Source organism: Boleophthalmus pectinirostris, unplaced genomic scaffold (genome assembly GCF_026225935.1).
Source record: "Boleophthalmus pectinirostris isolate CB_2022bp ecotype Guang Dong unplaced genomic scaffold, ASM2622593v1 HiC_scaffold_19, whole genome shotgun sequence".
Lineage (NCBI taxonomy): Eukaryota > Metazoa > Chordata > Actinopteri > Gobiiformes > Gobiidae > Boleophthalmus > Boleophthalmus pectinirostris.
The window spans coordinates 44496131-44521404 of record NW_026571140.1 but is presented as its reverse complement, the minus strand read 5'-3'; the positions used below and the strand labels follow the sequence as shown (position 1 = coordinate 44521404).

At 43.7% G+C, this 25274-nt stretch overlaps 1 long non-coding RNA gene and 1 other non-coding gene across 5 annotated transcripts; both read left to right on the top strand.

Moving 5' to 3' along the window:
- The first annotated feature begins 14779 nt into the window (after positions 1-14779).
- LOC110170672 (uncharacterized) lies at positions 14780-22886 on the top strand. Of its 4 annotated transcripts, none has more exons than XR_008632331.1 (5): positions 14780-14896; positions 19920-20013; positions 20239-20439; positions 20739-20931; positions 21151-22886. It is a non-coding gene; the product is annotated as an uncharacterized LOC110170672 (long non-coding RNA). The 4 variants fall into 4 exon arrangements; XR_008632330.1 differs by having other exon boundaries at positions 20732-20931; XR_008632332.1 differs by having other exon boundaries at positions 20710-20931.
- On the top strand, positions 20070-20172 carry LOC129409317 (small nucleolar RNA SNORD67). Its single transcript, XR_008632361.1, has one exon. It is a non-coding gene; the product is annotated as a small nucleolar RNA SNORD67 (small nucleolar RNA).
- Positions 22887-25274: the final 2388 nt, after the last annotated feature.

Here is a 25274-nt window from a genome sequence, read left to right as displayed (position 1 = left end):
TCGCACGGCGGCTACAGCCTGAGCTCGTCGCGCTCGCCCTCGCCGCTCACGCTCCTCCACGCCGTCGCCGCGTCGGGGAAACCCTTCGCCGCCAAACCCGTGGAGCTGTGGAACAAGCACGACGTCGCCGACTGGCTGGAGAGTCTGAACCTGGGCGAGCACCGCGACGCCTTCCTCGACAATGAGATCGAAGGCGCGCACCTGCCGTCCCTGCAGAAGGAGGACCTGATCGACCTGGGAGTGACTCGGGTCGGGCACCGCATGAACATCGAGAGGGCGCTCAAACTCCTGCAGGACAGATAGACCCCGCCCGGATCACAGCTGGTCTACACCCGGTCCAAAACCGAGTCCCGGTTCGAGCGAGATCCGGACTCAAAGGACTGAAGGGACCACGCCTGGGACTACGGAGATCCTGGTCCAGATTAAGGTCCAGGTTTAGTTCTAGTTTAGAGGCCTGGACTGTCGTTGGATTAGTTGCTGCAGAATTTAATATAGACCTCACTTGGATAAAAAAAAAAGACCCTGGTTTAGTCCTGGTCTAGTGCTGGTCTAGACCTGGTCCAGACCTGGTCCAGATTTGGTTTAGTCCTACTTTATTTAGGTTCAGACCGTAGTTGGATTAGTTGCTGCAGAATATAACATAGACTTCAACTGGGACTGAGGAGACCCTGGTTTAGTCCTGGTCCAGACCTGGTCCAGATCTAGTCTAGTCTAGATTAGGGTCCTGGTTTAGTCCTGTTTTTTCAGGTCGGACTGTTGAAGGATTTGATCTACACGCTGCTGTTGGATATAACACAGACCTCATCTGGGACTGAGGAGATCCTGGTTTAGTCCTGGTCTGAGGGAGAGTCCTGGTCCAGTCTTGGTCCAAACCTAGTCCGGACTTAGACCTGGTCTCCTCTGGCTCTCGTGTCCTCACCTTCACCACTTCTTCCTCAAACACAAAGGATTCTGAGTGGATTTTTTTTTTTTTCTTCATATCTGGATTTACAAGTCCTGCTGCTGTGCCCTGCTCCTCCGTGGCTGCTTCTTGGGATCTAAACCAGATCTAGACTTGGACTAAACCAGGTCTAGACTTGGACTAAACCCTGGTCTAACCCTGGACTAACCAAGGATCTAAATCTGGATTTTACCTGGTCTACACTTGGACTAATCTTGGTCTTTAACTGGTCTAACCCTTCAAACCTTGGATCTTACCCTGGATTTAACCCTGGTCTAACTGTGGATCTTAACCAGGACTATCCCCGGACTCCACCCGGTCCAACCCCGGTCTTTGGCTGGACCGGTCCTGGTCGGGCTGAGCTGCGCTGGTCACCGCTCCTTTTCTATCTTTGCTAGACTTTGTCAGATCTTTCACTAGAGTCACAGTTATTACGGCGTCGAGATGTTTTTGGACCCGCCCACTTCTGCTTTTCACTTTGTGGTTTTGAAACGAGAAATTATGAAATTATGAAATGTTTGAAATGTTTGAAATATTTGAAAATGTCTGAAGTGTCTGCTGCCTCACAGAACCCAGGAACCCACATCTGTGCCAAAAATATCTCCCAAGAATCCAGGAGTTAAATGAACCTAAACTGCAGATAAACAAATCCAAGACTAGACAGAAATCTGAAGTTTAAACTCAGCCAAGAATCCACAGGGAGGGCATCTGACACACAGGGAGGGCATCTGACACACAGGGAGGGCATCTGACACACAGGGAGGGCATCTGACACACAGGGAGGGCATCTGACACACAGGGAGGGCATCTGACACACAGGGAGGGCATCTGGAGGGCATCTGACACAGGGAGGGCATCTGACACACTGGGAGGGCATCTGACACACAGGGAGGGCATCTGACACACAGGGAGGGCATCTGACACACAGGGAGGGCATCTGACACACAGGGAGGGCATCTGACACACTGGGAGGGCATCTGACACACTGGGGATTACCTAAAGATCTGCAGACTCCCTCGTACGGTTTTGTCCCGTTGTGTTCTCGACATATTTTTGGCACAGATGAACCTGTAGATCTTCTCCAGGGTTTTTGCTCTTCACTGAAAAATCACTGAGGAATCACTGAAAAATCACAGGAGAATAACTGGAGAATCACAGATGTTTTTCGGGGCACATTTCTTTTGTTCAGAGACAGAAACCGGTCAAACCAAGATCTCAGGAATTCCACAAAAACAAAGGAAAAGACGATCGCTGAACGCTGCAAAAATCCGCTTAAAACGACCAGAAGGAAGAATTGTCTGAGTTATAAAAGTTCATTTGTTGCTTTTTATTTAATTTACTTTTACCAGAGTGAGGTTCACTTCTGTCAGATGCCCTCCCGTCCTCCTGTATCCTGATTAGTTCTCACATTTCTCAAAAGGCTCAAAACCAAAATTCCGGTTCGGGGTTCTGGTCGTTTTAATCGGAGTTCTGGGTGTGACCCGCTCGTGCTGAAACTGTCCTTTTAGAGACGTAAAATTTGAAGTGTCCTCGCTGAATCCGGAGCGTGAACTCAGACCGTGAACTCGGACCGTGAACCCGGAGCGTGAACTCGGACCGTGAACTCGGACCGTGAACCCGGAGCGTGAACCCAGATTGTGAACCCAGAGCGTACGTCGGAAGGTCGAGTTCTGTTTCCCAGAGCGAGCGTTGGAAGGTCGAGTTCTATTTCCGTACGTCGGAAGGTCGAGTTCTGTTTCCGTACGTCGGAAGGTCGAGTTCTATTTCCATACGTTGGAAGGTCGAGTTCTATTTCCGTACGTCGGAAGGTCGAGTTCTATTTCCGTACGTCGGAAGGTCGAGTTCTGTTTCCGTACGTCGGAAGGTCGAGTTCTGTTTCCGTACGTTGGAAGGTCGAGTTCTATTTCCGTACGTCGGAAGGTCGAGTTCTGTTTCCGTACGTCGGAAGGTCGAGTTCTGTTTCCGTACGTCGGAAGGTCGAGTTCTGTTTCCGTACGTTGGAAGGTCGAGTTCTATTTCCGTACGTCGGAAGGTCGAGTTCTGTTTCCCAGAGCGAGCGTCAGAATGTCGAGTTCCGTTTTTGGGAGCGAGCGTCGGAAAGTCGAGATCTGTTTCCCAGAGCGCTTGTTGGAAGGTCGAGTTCTGTTTCCGCGTCACAGAGTTTGGAGTAAAAGGTTTTTAAGGCGTGTTTAAGTATTAGACATGTACATAGATATGAAGTATATTTATCTTAGAGTCAAATATTCAGAGTTTTTATCCTCCCCAGAGACACTTTTATAGATCAGGAGTTTAATACGGAATGTTGATACTTTGCAGCCGACGTCATCCGCGTCATCCGGGGCGCGGCGCTAACCCGAGGCACCGCTCCGTCTGCCCGTGAGGCCTGGTTAGACTTCGGTTTGAGCTTTGTTTTAACGCAATTTTTCACCTTTAAACTTACTTATTTGTCTGCGTTCGCTCGTGTCCGTCGCCGCGGTAACTGCTGAACATTTTGCCATACACATACACGTAGAACCCCCCTCGCCCGGTGTGACGTCGCTGCAAAGTATCAGCGAGGTGTGTGTGTGTGCGCGCTGAGGAAAGGTGTTTGAAATTTTTTACGATTATTTTGTGCTTTTTGAAATCACATTTTGAAATTTATCGTTCCCTCACGGGAAAAACGTAGCAGGTTTATAACATGGTTTCCCATAACGACCGTTTTATTAAAGCCTCACTGTGTCACTTTTCTGGTGCATGTGGACAAAGTGGGACAAAGGAGACCCTAGTTTAGTCCCGGTCCAGTCCTGGTCCTGAAGGGGTCCGGATTGCTCACTTTGGAGACACCGTACTTCCATGTATGACGTCGTTGATTCGCCTGAGAAGTTCCGCAGTATGGCTTTAACTCATCCGTCTCACATTTATTCAATAACATGTGTTTTTATTTCAGTAGACGCGCAGGTTTAACGCCACACTGCGGAACATTCGGGGGTCAGACAGAGACATACAGTCACATCGCCACGGAGACGAGCAGAGGACGGATCCCACGCGTGAAAAGTTACGCAGTGCGGCTTTAAAACGCTACCAAATATTTGCCTTTTTGAAGAGTTGTGGGCGTCACCGTTCAGAGCTCCGCCTTTGTCGCCGACAGGAAAAGTCCAAAACTCAGACACAGTTTACGCACAAGGACTTTTTCTGACACTTTAAACTTCATTTCACTCAAACTTTTATTTATTCTGATCATAAACTCAGAAACACGTCAGAGTCGCCTCGACAACTGAACCAGGACTAAACCAGATCTAAACCAGATCTAAACTAGGACTAAACCAGGACTAAACCAGGTCTAAACCAGGACTAAACCAGATCTAAACTAGGACTAAACCAGATCTAAGCCAGGACTAAACCAGATCTAAACTAGGACTAAACCAGGACTAAACCAGGACTAAACCAGATCTAAACTAGGACTAAACCAGGACTAAACCAGAACTAGACCAGGACTAAACCAGATCTAAACTAGGACTAAACCAGGACTAAACCAGATCTAAACTAGGACTAAACCAGGACTAAACCAGGTCTAAACCAGGACTAAACCAGATCTAAACTAGGACTAAACCAGGACTAAACCAGATCTAAACCAGGACTAAACCAGGACTAAACCAGATCTAAACTAGGACTAAACCAGGACTAAAACAGGACTAAACCAGGACTAAACCAGATCTAAACTAGGACTAAACCAGGACTAAACCAGGACTAAACCAGATCTAAACCAGATCTAAACTAGGACTAAACCAGGACTAAACCAGATCTAAACCAGGACTAAACCAGGACTAAACCAGATCTAAACTAGGACTAAACCAGGACTAAACCAGATCTAAACCAGGACTAAACTAGGACTAAACTAGGACTAAACCAGGACTAAACCAGATCTAAACCAGGACTAAACCAGGACTAAACCAGGACTAAACCAGGACTAAACCAGGACTAAACCAGACTAAACCAGATCTAAACTAGGACTAAACCAGGACTAAACCAGATCTAAACCAGGACTAAACCAGGACTAAAACAGGACTAAACCAGGACTAAACCAGATCTAAACTAGGACTAAACCAGGACTAAACCAGGACTAAACCAGGTCTAAACTAGGACTAAACCAGGACTAAACCAGACTAAACTAAACTAAACCAGGACTAAACCAGATCTAAACTAGGACTAAACCAGGACTAAACTAGGACTAAACCAGGACTAAACCAGATCTAAACTAGGACTAAACCAGGACTAAACCAGGTCTAAACTAGGACTAAACCAGGACTAAACCAGATCTAAACCAGGACTAAACCAGATCTAAACTAGGACTAAACCAGGACTAAAACAGGACTAAACCAGGACTAAACCAGATCTAAACCAGGACTAAACCAGGACTAAACCAGGACTAAACCAGATCTAAACCAGGACTAAACCAGGACTAAACCAGGACTAAACCAGGACTAAACCAGGACTAAACCAGATCTAAACCAGGACTAAACTAGGACTAAACTAGGACTAAACCAGGACTAAACCAGGACTAAACCAGATCTAAACTAGGACTAAACCAGGACTAAACCAGATCTAAACTAGGACTAAACCAGGACTAAAACAGGACTAAACCAGGACTAAACCAGATCTAAACTAGGACTAAACCAGGACTAAACCAGGACTAAACTAAACCAGATCTAAACCAGGACTAAACCAGGACTAAACCAGGACTAAACTAAACCAGGACTAAACCAGACTCTAAACTAGGACTAAACCAGGACTAAACCAGATCTAAACTAGGACTAAACCAGGTCTAAACCAGGTCTAAACCAGGACTAAACCAGGACTAAACCAGATCTAAACCAGGACTAAACCAGGACTAAACCAGGACTAAACTAGGACTAAAACAGGACTAAACCAGATCTAAACTAGGACTAAACCAGGACTAAACCAGTACTAAACCAGATCTAAGCCAGGACTAAACCAGATCTAAACCAGGACTAAACCAGATCTAAACCAGGACTAAACCAGGACTAAACCAGATCTAAACCAGGACTAAACCAGGACTAAACTAGGACTAAACTAGGACTAAACCAGGACTAAACCAGATCTAAACTAGGACTAAACCAGGACTAAACCAGATCTAAACCAGGACTAAACCAGGACTAAACCAGATCTAAACTAGGACTAAACCAGGACTAAAACAGGACTAAACCAGGACTAAACCAGATCTAAACTAGGACTAAACCAGGACTAAACCAGGACTAAACCAGGACTAAACCAGGACTAAACCAGGACTAAACCAGATCTAAACCAGGACTAAACCAGGACTAAACCAGATCTAAACTAGGACTAAACCAGGACTAAACCAGGTCTAAACCAGGTCTAAACCAGGACTAAACCAGGACTAAACCAGATCTAAACTAGGACTAAACCAGGACTAAACCAGGACTAAACCAGATCTAAACTAGGACTAAACCAGGACTAAACCAGATCTAAACTAGGACTAAACCAGGACTAAACCAGGTCTAAACCAGGTCTAAACCAGGTCTAAACCAGGACTAAACCAGGACTAAACCAGGACTAAACCAGGTCTAAACCAGGTCTAAACCAGGTCTAAACCAGGTCTAAACCAGGTCTAAACCAGGACTAAACCAGGACTAAACCAGATCTAAACTAGGACTAAACCAGGACTAAACCAGATCTAAACCAGGACTAAACCAGGACTAAACTAGGACTAAACTAGGACTAAAACAGGACTAAACCAGATCTAAACTAGGACTAAACCAGGACTAAACCAGATCTAAACCAGGACTAAACCAGATCTAAACCAGGACTAAACCAGATCTAAACCAGGACTAAACCAGATCTAAACCAGGACTAAACCAGATCTAAACCAGGACTAAACCAGGACTAAACTAGGACTAAACTAGGACTAAACCAGGACTAAACCAGATCTAAACTAGGACTAAACCAGGACTAAACCAGATCTAAACCAGGACTAAACCAGGACTAAACCAGATCTAAACTAGGACTAAACCAGGACTAAAACAGGACTAAACCAGGACTAAACCAGATCTAAACTAGGACTAAACCAGGACTAAACCAGGACTAAACCAGATCTAAACCAGGACTAAACCAGGACTAAACCAGATCTAAACCAGGACTAAACCAGGACTAAACCAGATCTAAACTAGGACTAAACCAGGACTAAACCAGGTCTAAACCAGGTCTAAACCAGGACTAAACCAGGACTAAACCAGATCTAAACTAGGACTAAACCAGGACTAAACCAGATCTAAGCCAGGACTAAACCAGATCTAAACTAGGACTAAACCAGGACTAAACCAGGTCTAAACCAGGTCTAAACCAGGACTAAACCAGGTCTAAACCAGGACTAAACCAGGTCTAAACCGGGTCTAAACCAGGACTAAACCAGGACTAAACCAGGACTAAACCAGGTCTTTGCACTTTGTAAAGTGACTTTATAAACAGAGTTTGTTTTTCAGAGTTAATCTAATCTAAGAGTTAATCGACTCAAGTAGGAGTAAAAGTTTGCCGCTAGAAAAATACAATTTCTTTCAAAAGTACAAGTATCTGAGTACTTCCCTCCTCGTTTGTCATTTGTTGGAGTAAAGCGGAGTTTGGATCTGACAACACTTCTTCAAAAAGAGTGAAATATTTGTGCGGTTTCATGTTTTTTTCTTTTCGTCCTCAGCGTCCACACACCGACACACCAACAGAAGAGCTGGGAAAATACTTGAACCTTTGAATGGAACTATCCCATTATTGTAACACCTGCAGTTTGTGTCTGAGCCTGTAGGGGGCGCACAGAGTATTTATGATAGTAGTATTGTTATTAAAAAGACACCTATTTATAAAGATATGATTTGGAACTTTTGTTGAATGTTTGCGGTGGATTTGGAGAGCAGAAACGGAAGATTAAAGTGTTATTTATTTCAGATTTTATTCACTTTTCACCAAAAACTCTGTAAAGTCTTTTTTTTTTTCTCAGGAGGTTTTGAGTGAAGCAGAAAGAAACAGAACCAGAAGAATTGACTTTTATTCCGCCGCTTTTTGCTGAAGTGTCTCGACCGTATCGGGGAATCACACCCCAAAGCTTCTGGTTCGAGGGCGAGCGTGGGCTGTAATAATCCACCGACCGAAACCTTCTGAGAAAAACAGACGTTAAAAAAAACAACAACGAAGCCTCTTTTGCCTTAAACTGGAGCTCGGCCGCGTCCCATTTCCTCAAAACGGTCTCCTCTTTTCCAAAAAACTCTTCAAAAAAAAAAAAATTTTCTTTTTTCCTCAAAACTCTTTTCTTCAAAACTCTTCCCGTCACTGTCAGGAATATCAAAAGACACTAATCGATACTAAAACTAATATCGAACCTGAACAGGTATCGATACTAAACCAGGACTAAACCAGGACTCGGATCAGAGGAGACATTTTGTTTTTGGGAAATTGTGACGCAGCCGATTTCACCTCTAACCCCAGACGCCCCGGTCACATGACTGTCCAATCTCACACCTGCAGCGAACCAGACCTGTGTCAGGTGTCAGCCCCCCCTCCCGTGTGTGTCAGGTGTCAGCCCCCCCTCCCGTGTGTGTCAGGTGTCAGCCCCCCGTGTGTGTCAGGTCCCCTCCCGTGTGTGTCAGGTGTCAGCCCCCTCCCGTGTGTGTCAGGTGTCAGCCCCCCCTCCCTGTGTGTCAGGTGTCAGCCCCCCTCCGTGTGTGTCAGGTGCCCCCCCTCCGTGTGTGTCAGGTGTCAGCCCCCCCTCCCGTGTGTGTCAGGTGTCAGCCCCCTCCTCCCGTGTGTGTCAGGTGTCAGCCCCCCTCCCGTGTGTGTCAGGTGTCAGCCCCCCCTCCCATGTGTGTCAGGTGTCCCCCCTCCCGTGTGTGTCAGGTGTCAGCCCCCTCCCGTGTGTGTCAGGTGTCAGCCCCCCCTCCCGTGTGTGTCAGGTGTCAGCCCCCCCTCCCGTGTGTGTCAGGTGTCAGCCCCCCTCCCGTGTGTGTCAGGTGTCAGCCCCCCCTCCCGTGTGTGTCAGGTGTCAGCCCCCCCTCCCGTGTGTGTCAGGTGTCCCCCCCCTCCCATGTGTGTCAGGTGTCAGCCCCCCCCCGTGTGGTGTCAGGTGTCAGCCCCCCTCCCGTGTGTGTCAGGTGTCAGCCCCCCTCCCGTGTGTGTCAGGTGCCCCCCCTCCCGTGTGTGTCAGGTGCCCCCCCCCCCCTCCCGTGTGTGTCAGGTGCCCCCCCCCCCCCCCTCCCGTGTGTGTCAGGTGCCTCCCAGGTCTGTCTCGTGTGTACAGGGCCCCTGCAGTCGCTCTATGGAGGCCTGGAGGGGCAGTGTGAGTGAGAGAAAGGCACAGTCTGTTTTGGCGTTTCTTGGGCGTTTCTTGAGCGTTTCTTGGGCGTTTCTTGGGCGTTTCTTGGGCGTTTCTTGGGCGTTTCTTGAGCGTTTCTTGGGCGTTTCTTGGGCGTTTCTTGGGCGTTTCTAGGGCGTTTCTTGAGCGTTTCTTGGGCGTTTCTTGAGCGTTTCTTGGGCGTTTCTAGGGCGTTTCTTGAGCGTTTTCTTGGGCGTTTCTTGAGCGTTTTTTGGGCGTTTCTAGGGCGTTTCTTGAGCGTTTCTTGGGCGTTTCTTGGGCGTTTCTTGAGCGTTTCTTGGGCGTTTCTTGGGCGTTTCTTGAGCGTTTCTTGAGCGTTTCTTGGGCGTTTCTTGGGCGTTTCTTGAGCGTTTCTTGGGCGTTTCTTGAGCGTTTCTTGGGCGTTTCTTGGGCGTTTCTTGAGCGTTTCTTGGGCGTTTCTTGGGCGTTTCTTGGGCGTTTCTTGGGCGTTTTCGTTTCTTGGGCGTTTCTTGGGACGCCGTTTTAGACAAACTGAATTTTCTTAGGTTTATGGAACAAGCAATATCCCAGAGTGTGTCTTTATTCACATTTAAAACCATCAGAGATCTGTGTCCGGGCTCATGCATTAAGACCAGGACTGAACCAGGACTGAACCAGGACTGAACCAGGACTAAACCAGATCTAAACTATGTTTAAACAAGGACTAAACTAGGTCTAAACCAGGACTGAACAAGGACTAAACTAGGTCTAAACCAGAACTAAACCAAGACTAAACCGGGACTAAACTAGGACTCAACCAGAACTAAACCAAGACTAAACCAGGACTAAACTAGGACTCAACCAGAACTAAACCAGGACTAAACCAGGTCTAAACCAGGACTAAACAAGGACTAATCCAGGACTAGATTAGTTTAAAACCAGAACTACTTCGGGACTAAACCAGGACTATTTTGCCATTGTGTATTTTTATCAGACACTGTAAAGTCTCTGGGTCTGAAGAAACAGACTCCAGTTCCCAGCATGCACCACTGCACACATGTTTTGAGATAATATATCAAATATTTTTGTAAAAATCTGTAGTTTTTAGATGGACCCACAGTATTTCACCGTTTAAAGCAGATCTGTATATTTAAAGAGAATTTTCTAATAGACTTTGATGTGTAGAGAACTGAGCCTGAGACTTTTATCTCTGTTTCACTTTTATAAAAATGCATCTGCCCGGACATGTCCTCACGCCGACTCCACAAACCACAACAGTCTGTCCGCCAAACCCGTGTAAATTTACCAAAACATCTCTGTCGGCCGTTTTTGGTGAGCGAAAATACAAACATCTGAACGTATTGTGCTTATTTCCACCAAAAATATGAAAAATATGATACCCGGTGTGTTTACGGACACTGGTTACCTTAGAAACGTAGATTTAGATTTAGATTTTTCACGGAATTTTACAGATTTTTTTCACACTCGCCCCTCACCTCGTCCACGGGCTTTGAAGGTCCCGTATCGCGCCGTTCTCCAATCTGTTCTGGTGTCGTTTCCTCGTCGCAAACAAACCCGGAGCTGTGTTTTGTTCTTCTCTCAAGCTGAAAAGACTCTCTTCCACCTTGTGATGTCATCATGTGGTCACACAGAAATAAAGAGCTCCAGCGTGTTTTTAAACTCCACACACCTTCACTAGAATCATTTGGATCTTTTTTTTTTTTTCAGCTTTTGGAATCGCCAAACTCCACTGAACTAAAGGTAAAAGGAGTAAGTTACAGGTTTTTATGATTCTCAGATTTAAACTTTATTTCCAAATCACAATCCACTTTATTTCTACATTTTACAAACAAATCTGTTTCCAAAGTGCGGCACAGAAATAAGAAAACGAAAACAACAAAACGTTAAATTGCTAAAATTTGGTCACACCGATGTAAAACAATAAAACCAGTCAAATCAGATAAAAGCAAAACCATAAAAAACATGAAATATCAGTAAATAAAAACGATAAAATCTTAATCTCAGGGGAATGTGCTCACGTTTTTAGGTTCCAGTTAAAAGTCGCGCAGCAGAAACGTTAACAATATTAAATCTAAAAAATATTTGATGAGATGAAATTTGTTGTAAATATGAATAATAATTTTACTCAAATTAAGAAGAAAAGTCAAAAACTTGTTGAAAATGAAACAGGAAGTAGTTCTGTTTTAGAGAGACACATCGGTCCAAACGTCTGACACGATTTACACAAAACAAACACATTTTTCTGACACTTTACACCTGATTTAAACCAAACAAAAGCGTTTTCTTAAGTTTGTATTTGTCATGTCAGAATCTCTGGGAAATGAGAGGAGTCTGGACCTCGTGGTTGCTATGGTAACTGTTATGGAAGGTCCCAGTGTGGTGTCATGAAGTGCAACCAGGAAGTCACGTTTGGAACCTTAAAAAAAAAAAAAAAAAAAAAAAGGCCAAACTGGGCGATTTTATGTCTTTTTTGTGTGAAATCTTAAATATAAAGATCTAATAACTGAGCTTTAGAGAAGCACAACTACACAACAAAACTACACAACAAAACTACATCAAAACTACACACCAAAACTACATCAAAACTACACCAAAACTACACCAAAACTACATCAAAACTACATCAAAACTACACCAAAACTACATCAAAACTACACACCAAAACTACATCAAAACTACACCAAAACTACATCAAAACTAAAACAAAACTACGCCACAACTATACCACAAAACTACACCAAAACTACATCAAAACTACAACAAAACTACATCAAAACTACAACAAAACTACGCCACAACTACACCAAAACTACACCACAAAACTACACCAAAACTACATCAAAACTACAACAAAACTACGCCACAACTACATAACAAAACCACAACTACACCACCAATCTACACCACAAAACTACACCAAAACTACACAACTACAGACTACATAAAAACTACACAAAAACAAACCCGACTTTACAGACTCAGGTCAAGAGAGACTTGTGTTGTGTTTAAGATGTGAAGTTTCTGATTGGACATCTACCACTTCATGACATCACAAGGTGGAACAGAGCGTAGACAGACTCAGAATAAAGAGTCACTCAAACAAAACACAACTCCAGCTCTGAGTGTGACCAGGACCATCAGAACATGAGGACCTGACTCGGAGGTCGGGGTCGGGTCGGAGTCGGCTCGGAGTCGGGTCGGGGTCGGAGTCGGGTCAGGGTCGGCTCGGAGTCGGGTCAGGGTCGGCTCGGAGTCGGGTCGGGGTCGGAGTCGGTTCGGAGTCGGCTCGGAGTCGGGTCGGCTCGGAGTCGGGTCGGCTCGGAGTCGGCTCGGAGTCGGGTCGGGGTCGGCTCGGAGTCGGCTCGGAGTCGGGTCGGAGTCGGCTCAGGGTCGGCTCGGAGTCGGCTCGGAGTCGGGTCGGCTCGGAGTCGGGTCGGGGTCGGCTCGGAGTCGGGTCGGGGTCGGCTCGGAGTACGGGCCCGGAGTTGGAGTCGTGTGGTGCGGGAGCTCTCAGGTCATTTCTTTCTCATTCCATTTCTGATACTGGTCGTAGAGACGTCTGGTGTTTCTGTTTTACTTCGTTGCTGTAATTTTGTGCTTTTAAAAATCATCTTAGAATTCTTAGGATAAAAAGGTGAGATATTTTGTGTCAGATGCCCTCCCTCCTCTTCTGAAGAACCCTCAGACGTGTTCGGAACCAAAAGTCACTGTAAGAATAAAGGTTCTATTGCACTACTGTTGTACGACCTGTTTATTTCACTTTTGTGTCATTTGTGTCAGTGGTTTTCCAGCCCGTACGAGGCTCCGCCCACTGGCCTACGTCCCCCATGCACGACACTTCTCCATAAATACACAAAAAGTCCTTATTTAGTCCTGGTTTAGACCTGGTTTAGTCCTGGTTTAGTCCTGGTTTAGACCTGGTTTAGTCCTGGTTTAGTCCTGGTTCAGACCTGGTTTAGACCTGGTTTAGTCCTGATTTAGTCCTGGTTTAGTTCTGGTTTAGTCCTGGTTTAGACCTGGTTTTAGTCCTGGTTTAGTCCTGGTTTAGTCCTGGTTTAGACCTGGTTTTAGTCCTGGTTTAGTCCTGGTTTAGACCTGGTTTAGTCCTGGTTTAGACCTGGTTTAGTCCTGGTTTAGACCTGGTTTAGATCTGGGGTTTTTTAATAGAGACATGTGGGACATTTCTTGTATCAAATTTGGACAAATCAGTGATTTTCGTGTAAATCTGCTGCGACAGGAGATACGGACTCGAAACTGGGATTGTCCCGGGGAAACAGGGACGACTGGACACTCTACCTCCACCAGAAAAGTTACACAGTGCAGCTTTAATAACCCATGGAAGTGCCTTTTTAACACTGAGCTGAGTGTCATTCCTGTTTACACCTCAGACGCAGAACTGCCTCAAACTGAACGAGAAGAAAGTGAAACTTCCTTCGACTTGTTGAACAGGAAACTGACAGAGTTCTAAGTGTTGACCAACAGCTCCACTTGCTGGACCATGGAGTCATTACGTTTATTCACCTTTCAAAAAGCACAATCCTTTTATTTAATTTACTGTTTTTCAGTGTTAAATTTGTTTTAAATTGTAAATACATTTTTAAATCAAATTCAGTTTTTATGAAATTTTGATATTGTTTTGTTATTTTTCTAATATTCCCACTAAATAATCTGTGCAACCGGTACATTCTGCAAAGACAAAGAGGAGCCAAGAAGAGTACTTTCACTGCAAAGGAATATTACTCAAGTACTACAAAGTAGTGCTCCAACAAGTTACTCAAGTATGAGAAAAAGTATTTTGGAACAGTACTACTACGATTACTACTACTAATACTACTAGTACTGCTATTACTACTACTACTATTACTAGTACTACTACTACTACTGCTACTACTACTACTACTACTACTACCATTACTACTATTACTACTACTGCTACTACTACTACTACTACTACTAACTACTGTTATTACTACTACTATAGCTACTTTTCCCTTTTAGTTCGGATGAGATTGGGCGACTCCACGACCGAAATGATCCATGCGAGTCTGGCGAAGGTGTGTGGAGTTTAAAAACATGGTGGAGCACTTCCTCTATCACCGCATGACGACATCACGAGGTGGAACGGAGTGTTTTCAGTCTGAGAGAAGAGCTCGTGATAAATGTGCAGGGTTTGTGTTAAACATGTGAATGAAACAAAAACAGGAAACTACATTAGGACGGAATAGAACATCATGTAAAAAAGGACATTTAAATTAAAAAATACAAATATTTTTAAGTAGTAGTAAAAGTATTTCTGAATATGTTTATATAAATAAAAAAATAATAATAAAAATAAATAAATTAATAATAATAATAATAATAATAAAGTACACATCAACTTTCCGGTTTAAGCTTCATGTAAATCACATTTGACCACGTGGCTCAAACACTTCATCCCATTGGCTGATCGTGTTCGAGCCCAGCCAATCAGCGCTGAGCTTTGTGACCCCCGTGGTTTAAAACCGGAAGAGACGGCTCCGGCTGCGTTTGAATGAGAAACACGCGAGACACGAACTTCGGAGGAGAAAATGGAGCCTGTGCGACTCCCCGCAGATCCGACTCCGCAGCCGCCTTCTCCGGGTTCGGTGAGTGTTTTTGAGACAGAACTCGCAGAGGGAGCTGCTCGTTTTGCGTTTAAACCGAACCACAGTGTGTAAATCTGTATCGATGCTAACGGCTCAGCTAACGCACCTCCCGCTTTTCCGCAGCGTGTTCCGGATTTTTATTTACTTTACATTTCTTCAACATTTCTAAGTGTCTGCACCAACTTTTATCATTTAACTTTTACGGTTTTTTTCAGTAAATGTGCCAGTTCGAATAAGATCGTATTTTATATTATTTTTTTATATTTTTATTTATTTTATTATTTTTTTTATTTTTTTTTATTTGTATTGTTTTTTTTTAATTTATTATTCTTTTTTTATTATTTATTTATTTATTTATTTTATTTATTATTTTTATTTTATTATTTTTTTTTATTTTTTTTTTTATTTATTGTTTTTATTGTATTTATTTTATTTTTGTATTTTTATTTTATATATATATATATATATATATATATATATATTATTTTTTTGTAATTACATTTTTTATTATTAATATTATTGTTTATTATTTATTATTAATCCAAACTCCACGTGGTTTTGTTTTGTCCGTTTCCCCATGACAGCTTTATAGAAAAACACTTTTGTCCCAGTTTTATACGAGAAATGTCGTAAGTGTCAATATTTTGGACCAGTCTGATCCTGCAACAGTAAAGAGAAACATAAACTGTCATTTGTTTTGGTTAAATACTGAAAATCTGCTTAAAAACGACCAAAACACAAAAAAATTTGATTGTCTCTGCAGAACAATCAGAAAAACCATCAGACGTGGGACCAAGTCGTCGTTTTGCAAGTCTCAAGTCTTTGACCTCAATTCCGAGTCAAGTCCAAGTCGAGTCTCGAGTCACTGGTCCATAAGTCCAAGTCAAGTCCAAGTCGTCTGCTTTGAGCTTCAAGTCTTTAAACTAAAGTACCAAATAAATCTTTGGAATTTTGCAGTTTATATGATTTTTAAACTAAATTGTTCTTAAAAAATCTGCGTATTTATATTTGAGGATTTATAGAGTATAGAAGAGTTGTAGAAGTGCAAATTTTTCGTTTTTAAATGTCTTGACAAATACTTAAAAGCGTGTGAATCATTAGAATGGAAAGAATTCAGATTTAAAAGTGCTTCTCAAGTCCGAGTCAATTCCAAGTTGAAGTGACTATTTGTCAAATAAAAATAACAAACAAAAGCGTGGGCAAACTCAGAACTAAACATAACTCAAATAATCACCTTTGGGCACCATGGGTATGTGGTTTACGCAGTACAAATCAATGTCCATGACAAAAGATGATTTTCCAAGGTTTATTTTCCAGTTTGGGCAAACAACAAGGAAAACATGTTTGAGGCGACTCCTGCTGCCTCTCCTCGTGACTGGTAAAAACCATAGGCCCCAGGTCACTCTGGTCTACGTGTACCACCCTCTTTTATCCCAGAGGTGACCCGAATTAAACCAAAAACAAAAAGGAGGTGCTAACGTAAATAATACCAATTTAAACTAAGAAATTAGCAAGAATATTATTAACATAGCAAAATATATTACACAAATTAACAAAACTAAATTAGTAAGCTAACTAACAAACAAAAATAATAAACAAATTTTAGAATCAACAAAATAAGCAAATAGCTCCTACACAAGTCATTGACCTTCAAGTCCAAGTCGAGTCCCAAGTCTTAGTGTCTTAGTCCATTTTATCAAGTCTCAAGTCCTAAAACTAGTGACTCAAGTCTGACTCGAGCCAAAGTCATGACTTGCACGTCCCACCTCTGCCAACCACCAAAAAACACGTCCCAGATGTTTTTTTGTTTTGTTTTGTTCTTTGTTTTATTCTGGTCTTCCTAATCCCGCGTGTTACAGCTTTTCTATTTACATTACAACGTTTCCAAGTCTGTGCATGAATAGGAGGGTTTCAGTCACGTGATCATGATTATGCGCGAATTTCAGGCGGAGGGCAGGAAGTGAAGACAAACACGACAAACAAACACGGTTCTGGAGAACACAGATACGGAGAAGAGTTCTTATTGTCAGGATTTAGAGCCAGGAGCGAGGCAAAAGTACGAGCAGTTAGTCGACAAATATATTGGCCATGACCCTGATCTTATTGAAAATGAGAGAATTTTCAACTGAAGTAAAAGATTTGCTGACAATCGAGGCAGAGGAGATCACCAACTATTTAGCTCTTCAGACATCGTTCTACACCAGACAACAGATGAAGGTGTACAAAAGTTTGGAGGCATAGAACTTTTTTTGGCAGTGGATGGGTCCACAACCTCGGTGCAAAACGCCTAAATGATGATTATGGTTTGGTCTTGGCCGGGGTGAGTTTTTCTCTTATTTTATGTGTATCGACTGTTATGGGAAAAACTGCAGTGTATCGGCAGTGACCTCGATCTGAACTATTTAATGTCAACAAACGTCGTCAGCAGTTAGTCGTTAATGATTCGTTTATGTTTAGGTAAACCACAAAAAAACAATTTATCTTTGTAACAAACCTTTGTCGAAGTGTTCACTGCAGACACGAGCATTAGCGAATTCTGCTCCTCCCGACCGCAAACAGGTTTGTAATCCACTTTTGTTCTGTTGTTGTTCTGTCTGCTTTTCCCATTTCTGATCTTTGTGGACGACTATATTCGGTACTCTAAAAAAATCGCTTTTCCTTCTCTCGGTTAGAACGATTGGCACAGCCGTAAACTACACAACACATCACTTCCTGCCCTCCGTCTGATTTGACAAACGTCGCCCTGTGACGTCACGTGAAACCCAGATATTGTCCAGCCTTTTATCATTTAACGTTTACATATTTCTTCAGTAAATGTACCAGTCTGAATAAGATTTCTATATTTTTTTTCTTTTTTGCTTTGTTGTTTTATTTGTTGTTTAGTTTTTTCACGATCACATTAGACAAACCAGATGTTTTGAGTGTTTTAGCACAAATGCCATTTTTCAGCACCTTCCCTAATAAAAAAATATAAAATATATGCTTAAAAACAGACAAGACACAAGTTACATACGGATAAAATATAAACAGTACATTTTCAATTTTTTTCAATTTAGTTTTGCCCTGGTCTTTTGTCATGAGACTCTGGGGAAGAGGAGCAGGAAGCAGAACAAACTGTCAGGACCAAAACAAACTCTGGGTCTGAAAAAAGAACCGTGGAACAGACTTTTCAGTTTTGTTCCTACTTGAGTCATATTTTTACGGAAGTAACTGTACTTTTCCCAAATACTTCTAACTCTTGAGTAATTTCTTGGAGCACTACTTTGTACTTCTACTTGAGTAATATGAATTTGAAGTAACTTTGCTTTTATTCAAGTACAGTTTTTGACTCCTCTCCTGCAATTTCATTTTGTTAACTGAAGATGTTGGTAAAAACTAGACCCTGACCGATATGGATTTTGTTGCTGCCGATATGAAACCGATATAATGGGGGTTGGAGCTGCCGATATAATCGCCGATATATTTAGTGATGTAAAAATTCACTGTAAATCTTGAATTGTTTAAAAAACTTTGGTTTGGCTCTGGTGGATTTTAAATTGGGTTTATTTAGGAAACATTTATTGTTCTTCTGCCTCTTTACGTCAGATTTACAGACAGAAGTTCGGCCTAATGGAATTTTTGCATCACATTCTAGACACTAGTGACGGGGATTCCAGTTCTTTTTAGAGAACCGGCTCTTTTGGCTCGGCTCACTAAAAGCAGACGGCTCTTTTGGGTCCCAAGTGACGCTTCAGATTGTTTTGTTGCAAACAGGACTAAACCAGAACTGAACCAGGACTGAAAAAGGACTAAACCAGGACTAAACCACATCTAAACCATGTGTAAAACAGGACTAAACCAGAACTGAACCAGGACTGAGTGTCGGGACTCGGTCTCTATCTCTGTCCGTCTCTCAAGCCCAAGATTAGTCCTGGTTTATTTTATGCTGAACTACAAATATTCACGTTTTTTAATCTTATGCACACGCAAATTTCTCAAAGTTTAATTTTTAGCCGCTGTCAAACTACCACGAGTCTGAACACGACGTGAAGAGAAAAAAAGTGAGAAAGAAAAAACACGACTCCTAATAAGGATCCGGCTTCCGTCATTCGCTTGAAAGAGCCGGATCTAAGAGCCGCTTCATTCACGACCGACCATCACTACACACACTAAAGAAACTACCGCTATTAACCTTTAGCTGTAAATGCTGTGCGCCACGGTCATTAATTCTATGTGTAAATGTGGATCATTCACACCTCTATTCACAGCTCATTTACATCAGTGCAGCTCCAGTCACAAATATACGAACAATAGAGTCAATTTACAACAGACCAATAGAAAACAGACTGATTATGTGTCGGAGCTACAGCAGATCATCAAGAAACAATGAGAAAAAAACAAAACTAGCTTCAAAGTCGACATATTTCCAACACTCAGCCCCACACAGGCTCCTCCCACATCACAAGTCTGAACTAATAACACACACACACACAGGCTCCTCCCACATCACAAGTCTGAACTAATAACACACACACACACAGGCTCCTCCCACATCACAAGTCTGAACTAATAACACACACACACACAGGCTCCTCCCACATCACAAGTCTGAACTAATAACACACACACACACACAGGCTCCTCCCACATCACAAGTCTGAACTAATAACACACACACACACAGGCTCCTCCCACATCACAAGTCTGAACTAATAACACACACACACACAGGCTCCTCCCACATCACAAATCTGAACTAATAACACACACACACACACACACAAATGACTCCACAGATAAATACTGATGTGGAGTCACATTTGGACATTTATCTGTCTGTAAATTGGATTAAATAAACAATGTAGAGAGTCTTAAGATTTATAACGACATATAACCTGCCCACGTGAAATATCGGCCCATATCAGCAAATATATCGGTCGATATGCCTCCAGGTGCCCATATCGGCCAACTGATATATCGGTCGGGCTCTGGTAAAAAATGTAAAAAAAAAAAAGATGAACTATAATCTGTGTTTGTGTCACAGAGAAGCCCCGCCTCCCGTGAGTCCAGCGTTTGGGTCGAAGGATGCGACCCCTGACCTGCAGATTCTCCCGCCCTGAGACGGCGTCCTCGTTTGGGTGCGTTGCTTCTTCAGATTCTTGGGCGGTTTTGTGTCGTTGGGTTTGTCCGTTTGAGTGAGAGTGATGAGTTGCACTGTTCCGTGGGTCTGTGCTGTGACACCGACTCCACCCTGAGTCCTGAAGAGCCACACGTGCACAGGGGCCATCTGACTCGCCGCTGTAGCACGCACTTTTAACGCTTTGTCCAAGTGTTCATTCTGATGGAGTTACGTCTCACCTCAGGGCCTCGTCCAGGAGTCAGAGTGAAGGACGAGGAGATGGACGCGAGCTGGACCAGTAAATAAGGAACACGACCCGCTGCCTGGTTACTCTGGATTTTATTTAAGATTGGACAAGGCGGCGCGTCCTTTGTCGGAGGCGGAGGCGGCGGCAGCGTGTCGGTCGTCGTCGGAGCAGGTGGCGGCGGGCTGAGGCTGACTGCAGGTGAGTGTGCGCACCCAGCCGTTTCAACAAGATTTTCAGCAGAGAACTTAAAAACAAATGTTTACAGTGGTCCATCGTTTCTGGCGGGGGTTATGTTCTAAAAATAACCCACGAAGTAGTAGTCGGCTTTATTTTTCAGTTATTCTATCTGTTTTAAGTCAGCACACACTTTATACACTTTTCTCAGTCAGGACAGGTGCGGCCCTTTTTACGTCCTTATTGCTGCTGTCGTCCTTTTGTTATTTTCTTTCTTTATGTAACGAACCCAAGATTCATTTATTCTGTATTGGAGTCGACAGCAACAGAGTCCTGCACCGCTCCGTTTTTGGAGGCCCACAACCACCCGCACCTGCCTGCACCTGCCCGCGCCCGCCCGCACCTGCCCACAACCGCCCGCACCTGCCCGCGCCCGCCCGCACCTGCGCGCACCTGCCCGGACCGGACCTGGACCGCTGAGGGATTCTACACATAAGGACACATGGGAATAAAAAAGTGAGTTCTACAGTTAAATGTGGAAAATCACAGGATAGTGTCTAAAGGAGGGTTTTTTGTCGTCTTATCAAAGTCTGTGTTGGGAATTGAGTCTGTTTACTCGACTTCACTTGTTTTTTTGGTTGGTTTAACTTAGATTCTGATGTTTGTCATGATTTGGAAAGTTGTTGATCTAGAACTTTCCCTCCTCCTCTTCTTCTTCTTCTTCTCTGTCCTCAGGCCCAGAGCCTCTGATGGTGAATGAACATCTCCAGCTGCAGAGGAGGCTCAGCTGTGACTCAAGAGGAGGCCATTCAGAACAAACAAAACACTGCACAGCAAGAAGGGTCTGGGTTCAGTCGCCGGGTCGCCCGGGCCTTTCTGTGTGGGGTTTGCATGTTCTCCTTGTGTCTGGGTGGGTGTTACGTGCTGGTGCTCCTTTGCACGTCCTTCGTGCGTTTTTATATCGGTGTATGTTTTGTGGTGTGGCTGGATCTGGTATAAATATGCCGCCTGTCAGAGGCGTGGGCTCCTGCGCTCTCGTGCTCCTGCTCTCGCTGTGCTCGCCTCGCCCTCCGTGCACTTGGGCGCGCTCGTCGCCTCGTGCGCTCCCTTTGGCTCGGCTGCTCGCCGCAGGCCGCACCTGTCTGAGCACCTGTCCTGTGTCTTTTGTTTGGTCAGGTTAGTCTGAGGACGTCTTTTTCCCTTTAGGTTAGTGATGTTGGCGCCGGCTTCTACGATCGTGTACGGGGTCGGCCCGGCGCTTAAAAAGACTTACAAATAAAAGTGACTTTTGTAACCTTTCCGCCTCCTGTGTCAGCTTTAATATGTTTGATCCACCGGGTCGTAACAGTGGGTTTCCTCCGGGCGCTGAGATGGTCCTGACAAACTGACAAACAAAAGACCAGAGGTGGGTCCCGGCGCCTCGCGTGCCCACTGCAGCAGGACGCGGCAAATGCACAGGACAGTTTCCCTACAGGGAGAACAAAGTTAAAAACAACTGCTGCAATTTTTTATTTTTTTGTTCTGGAGAGGTTTTAGTCATCCCTGCATCTTTGAGTAATCTAGAGATTTATCCTGAACCCTCTTCAAACCCTCCTTACTTTTCGCTGTAGTACGAGACTCCGCCCACAAGCGTCTCTCGTGCTCCCACACGACAATCCTCCACAAATATGTAAAAACATGAGACGAAAGTGAACACAGTGACTGGACAAACCTGACGTGATGTGCAGGAGCTTCAGTCGTGCTCTGAAGGGGGAGTGACTCGGCTCGGGGAGCAAAGGGGCTGGTACTCCAAAACAGAATTAAAACTTATAAAATGTCATGTGTTACAGTGAATATTGTGGGTTTTTTCTGAAGGTTCCATGCGTGTCCTTAGAAAGAAGCACGAGAGATCCGAGAGAACAAGCCACTTTATTTCGTCATTTTCCATTGAGAGGATTCAAGTTGATTACCATGTACAACTGTCACCCCGGAACGACGCCTCTACTCCCAACTCAAAATCAGGGGTAGCTTTATACTACATCTTGACAAAACATTAACTTGTTGAGTTAGCATATACAGCAAGAAAATGAACAATACTGCTGACCCAGTACACCTTATCATGGGTGGGACCATGCCACGGGGACCACATATGTCAGTTTTGCTGCTCCTTGCATCTCAAAGTCCAAAAACATATTCTTTATGCAAGAAAAACATGTTATGTAAACCTATAGATATCACACGTTTTCCACCCATGTCATTCTAAAGTCTATAATGTTAGGTGAATTTAGCATGATCAGCATATAATTTCCCACAATATCCCAGAGTCAAATAAATATCCCTCTTTGCACTGCACTGTTAGTACTTACATGTTAATGTTTTAGTATTTAGTTTTATTTCATCAGTTTATTTTCTGTTGCACCAGAACTGCCGAAGAACTTCTTGTTTGAGTTTTTGTCACTGCTAAAGGCAATAAAACAGATTCTGATGTGAAAGTACTGTGTTTGAAAACTTTTTACTTTGATTTAATGAAGAGAAATGTCATTTACCCTGTTTTTTTTGGACTGTAAGTCGCACTTTTTGGGAGAAATGTATTTGATAACATGAGAGAGCAGGAGCAGACATTTCCTGCGTAAAGTCAAGTTGTAGTAAAAACAATAGAAGAACAGACTGAACGTCACACATGAACAGTTCTTCAGATAAACTATAAACAACAGAACAAGTTTAACCAAACTCTCCGTCTCACTCCAAATCACTAAATCCATTAAATTCTTCATCCTCGGTGTCACTTCTCGGCCTCGACCTCCGGAGGTAAACAGAGCGACACAAACTCTTCTGTGTCGCTGTCGTCAGACTCGGCATCAGTTCCAGTTAGAATTTTTCGGGTCTTTCTGAATCTCGACAGGATGGTTTCGGTGTCACTGAAGTCCAGACTTTGTCCATCCATCCAGCGACTTCAGGAAAGTTTCATGGTGCATCCTCCACAAGTCACAAGTTTCTCTCTCACTCCAAATTTTCTTTCTGCTGCTTGATTTCCGTTTTCAGCTGCAGATTTCACAACTTGTTTGTAATCTGCAGAATTTGATTTTGTTTTTTGGGGCCTTTGTGTTCGGTCTCTCAGTCTTTGCTTAAACCAGTGGTGTTCACACTTTTTCAGCATATGAGCTACTTACAAAATGACCAAGTCAGAATGATCGACCTAATACAAAGTCAAACAAACTGCACTGAAACACTCTGTGGCCCTTTTTTGGAGCCTCCCCCACAGTTTGAGAACCTCTTCTTTAAGAGAACTTCCTCTGGCACTTTACACAAAACTGTGAAAAAAGTGAAGGAAGATTTTTAAACCTGTTTTTTAAAGTTCCAAACTGGAGTTTCATTCTTTTGTGGTTTTGCAGTGATATTTACCAGCCTCTGCACGTTTACCAAACCAAACGCACATCGTGACAAACACAGATGCATTTGTCACTTTTGTTAGACAAACTTCAGCCAAATGTGGCAGTAGGTCTGTTCTGTAGATCCGCTCTATGCTGTAGACCTGCTTTGTGCCAACCCTGGAACATAAATTTAGACTGGTTTTTGCTTCACGTTTGGTCTTGCTCTTCTAATCAGCCGCACTGTGGGAGGGGCTTGTGTTGGCTGTACGCAGGAAGGAGCGAGAGCGTGAAAAGGCGAGGGGCGGCGTGCTGACGTGAGGCAGATGAACAGGTAGGATGTTTAGGAAGTTGAACCTGCCCTGTGATGCACGCTGGTACACGAGGGCACACGCTGTCGCAGACGAGCCGTGCGTAGGGAGCGTGTGTGTTTGTGATGCGCCGTAGAGTCTCCGCGGGTTTCAAATGAGCGCACAGGCTGCACTGAGACGCCCCACACGCTCCTGCACCCGCTACAAGTTTATTACCAACAGCAGCGGCCGGAATGAAATATGATCACACTTGTTGAGTGTCAGACCTCGAGTGAGAGACAAGACCGAGTCCAAACACGAGTCCAAGACGAGACACGACCTTGGCGATCGACATATTGAGCACCCCTGGTTTAAATGTTAAATAGTTCAGTGGTGCAGAAGTAACGGTGTGATCGACTGACATGACACAGAGGCTCTTTCTGCAGGAGACATGTGCAGTAGAGAGTGAAGTGACAGTGGTGCAGGAGGAACAGGAGCAGCAGATCCTCACACACAAGACTAGAACCTCTCCACACTTCACCAAAAACATCTGAATATAAAACAAGTCACAGGAAACACACAAACCAGGAACAAAAGTGACACTTACAATCCAAAAAAATCCTGTACTGAGCTCTGATGAGTTCAGAGTGTAATATCTGTCTGTGTCCACATGACGGCGCTTTTGTACCGTTTATCTAAGGTTAAAACAATCTGAAAAAACAAGGGAAAACTTTGTTAAATTCTGAGAGAAGAAGAGAGGAGGAGGGAAGGAGGGAGGGAGGAGAGGAGGACTGAGCCACTAGAACCAAATGAATTTTTTTCAGTTTTATATTTTTTTCATTTTCAGATCTGAGCTTTTGTTTTTATGGAGATTAAAACCCGTGTAATCCATTTATTTCAACAGAGTAACTAATCCAATTCCCACTCACTGAAACAGTAACTGTAACTGAATACATTTACTCATCATTTGTACTCGGATTACTCCGGTACATGTAATCTGTTACTCCCGACACTGCACATACACACACACACATATATATTCATACACACACACACACACATAAACCTACAGCTCCACATTTACACACACTTGGTACATTCAGCCACATTTGACATTTACCTACAGAGTTTGTTTGTTTCTCACCCGCCTCATTTTGGTGCGTGCACAAGAAGAGCACTACACACCCAAATGCCTTCGCTTATTAAAAAACCCTTAGAACCC